The 3004-nt window shown below is 41.9% G+C and overlaps 1 long non-coding RNA gene across 1 annotated transcript; it reads left to right on the top strand.

Moving 5' to 3' along the window:
* The first annotated feature begins 725 nt into the window (after positions 1 to 725).
* Positions 726 to 2236, top strand: LOC123150316 (uncharacterized). The gene is made up of 3 exons (XR_006475050.1): positions 726 to 842; positions 1643 to 1803; positions 2135 to 2236. It is a non-coding gene; the product is annotated as an uncharacterized lncRNA (long non-coding RNA).
* The last annotated feature ends 768 nt before the right edge of the window (positions 2237 to 3004 follow it).

Below are 3004 nucleotides of genomic sequence, written 5' to 3'. Positions count from 1 at the left end.
ATACCATCAATTAAAGAGCAATTTTCATAATTAAATTCCTTGAAATCCAAAATAGTGGGTTTAGCAACATCTAGGGTTTTAATTTCTTCAGTCCCACTTTCATCAAATTTAGCATTAGTAACAGGAGCAATCGGAGTGCTAATAAAATCATTGTTGTTGGTATTGGTAAAGTCACACAATTTAGTATTATCTTGAGCCATCGTGACAAGCAAGCAATCCAACACACAAGCAAACAAAAAGCAAGCAGGCAAAAAGAGGCAAATAGAGAAAGAGAGGGAGGATAGAGAGAAAGGGCGAAAAAACCGGCAAGGGTGAAATGGGGGAGAGGAAAACGAAAGGCAAATGGAAAATAATGTAATGCGGGAGATAAGGGTTGTGATGGGTACTTGGTATGTTGACTTTTGCGTAGACTCCACGGCAACGGCGCTAGAAATGGCTCGTTGTCGGGAGTCAAATCTTGACTTGCGCAAACCTCCCCGGCAATGGCGCCAGAAATCTTCTTGCTACCTCTTGAGCACTGCGTTGGATTTCCTTGAGGCCTCGTTTGGTAGGAGAGAATTGAGGGGTTTTTGAAGGGAATTTCCTCGCGTGGACCAGAAACCCTGCGAAACCTCGAAGGCCCATTTGGTACATGGGGTTTCGGCGGCCCAACCCCCTCTGACCCCCTCCCACACCCTCCTTTCCACGCGGTTCAGAGCCCTCGAGGGGGGGACGCGCAGATTTGGGGAGAAACGACACCGCGCCGCCGCCCACTCACAGTGCCGCCACCTGACTCCTCCTCAACGCGCCACCGACCAACTCATCGGCACCGACGTACCTCCTCCGCCGGCTTCTCCCCGATGGTAAGCCCTCGCCTCGTCTCCCCCTCTTTCCCCTCGTCGTTCAGGTTTCTCCCATCCACCCGTCCATGGCTGCCGCCTGGTCTTCTCCGGTGAGCTCGCCAGGCACGCCGTCTCCGAGGGCACCAGGGCCGTCACCAAGTTCACCTCCTCCTAGACTGATGATATGTTGTTGGTTTCTATATCTGCACTGTTGACTATGCCTATCTATCTGCAGGTAGTGGTAGTAGTACGTGTTGTTGATTTTTTTACTTGGTGACTGAATTGATCTCTGCTATGCACATTAGGTGTATCATGGAGCTGCTATAGTAGTAGCTTCAGATTTGGTTCCAACGGTGCTCTGTAGTTAGGTGATGATGTTATCCTACTCCAAGATTTTTGCTGGAAATCATGTTCTTGGATAAATCAGAAGTGGCATATGCAACTGAATTATGTCACTCTTAAGTCTTAACTAGCAAATGTGCAGATGTTTGCCGATTACTGTGTAGCAAACTGTTAGCAATGTAGTACTATTTTGGCCATTAGTATTTTTTCCGAACCATGCATGTATGAGAGCTGATAAAGGTACAAAAGAGGTTCATCTAGAGGATACACTACACTCATGTTCTTATTTGACAGTCTGCCGCTTGGATTCTTGTTTGGGTGGATGAGTTGCCTCCATCTTTAGATTCTTACTAATGGTTGTTCATGTTCTAGAATTGTCTCGGTTCCCCAGTTCCAAGTTCCAACTGGTGGAATACATCTTTTTGAAGAAGTAATTGTGTGTTACTGATTCAATTTGGCTGTTGCGACGTAAAGAGCAGGTTGTGGTAGATATGTTGTTCACCCTGCTTCATCCAGGCTGCTGCTTGTGGAACTGTGCGAAGAATGGAATACTTGGCTGCTTGTGAGATGATGGGCTGGCTGAGTCCGAGCAGTGAACTACTAGGAAGAGGAACCCATAAGCATCTAGATGGATGGAGAGGTTAGTGGGATTAACTTAATTAGTACTCAAGTCCCAACATTTGCATGATGTGCTCATATACACCCACACATATGTTCCATCCATATAAAAGGATTCAGATATAGTTGCATGAAAGTGTAGCACATGATTTGACTAAGATCCGATTTGGGGAACTCAAAGTGTTTGTTCATATTTGTGGTCTGACATTGATATATTGTTCTCTGCAACTACTGTACTGGACTAGAGAGGAGATGTTATTCTGAAAAACATCACTCCTTTGGGTGCCTTGTTTTTGTTCAATAGTTTTTTTCCTTGTTTGAGTGTCGCTTTGCTAATTTTTCTCTATTTGCAGGCTATCATCTGAGAAGTCATCCATTACCCAGCTTAAGCCAATACAGGTTACACTCCAAACAGACCGGGCAAGTGATTGTCTCTCTGTAGATATTATATAGGCAATATTCTACCAAGCTTAGAAAATATATATTATACCAAGTTTGGTGTATATTCTGCCAAGTTTTTTTTGGAAATGGGGCATGCCTCCATTTCCAAAAAAATAATTCCCAAGTTTGGTGTATATTCATTTTTATTTGCATTCGTTTATGTTTACTAGTCGTCAACCCGTGCATTCGCACGGGCTAGTCAAAAAATATTAGAAATGTTCTATAAATGCACCTTTGAAGTATGGAGTTATAATCCTTGATTTTTAGGTTAACTAAAAGTTGCATGATTTGAGAATGTATGCTTAGTAGATGTGTTTTTGTATTCGTATCCCTGTCTTCTCTTCAGTTTTTGTTTGCAAGACTAATTGCTTCGCCTATGGGAATTGAGTTGTTAGAATCTTTTTGGGATCATTGCTTGTAACATTTGAATGCATATTTCTTCTGGTATATCTATTTGAAACATTATTTATCTTCGTCATATTATATATATGAATTTTCTTTTTAGCATTACTCTATGATGGTTCTTGCTTCCTAAATGACAGTCGAATTGTTAGAATCTACATGTAATTGCTACACATAACATTGGAATGCATTTTTTTATGGTAAAGTCATTTGATATTGTCCATCTTTATTATATAGCATAGAAGATTTTTTTTTGCGGGGGAATGCCATAGAGGAACTTAATTGTAGAAGTGATGTGAACATGTCATGTAGTAGCACACAGAACTTCCATCTAAACAGTTTGTCCTAGATCTCTCTTGCCTATATAGTTGATTTGTTCT

Source organism: Triticum aestivum, chromosome 7A (genome assembly GCF_018294505.1).
Source record: "Triticum aestivum cultivar Chinese Spring chromosome 7A, IWGSC CS RefSeq v2.1, whole genome shotgun sequence".
Lineage (NCBI taxonomy): Eukaryota > Viridiplantae > Streptophyta > Magnoliopsida > Poales > Poaceae > Triticum > Triticum aestivum.
This window is presented reverse-complemented; position numbering and strand designations above follow the sequence as displayed.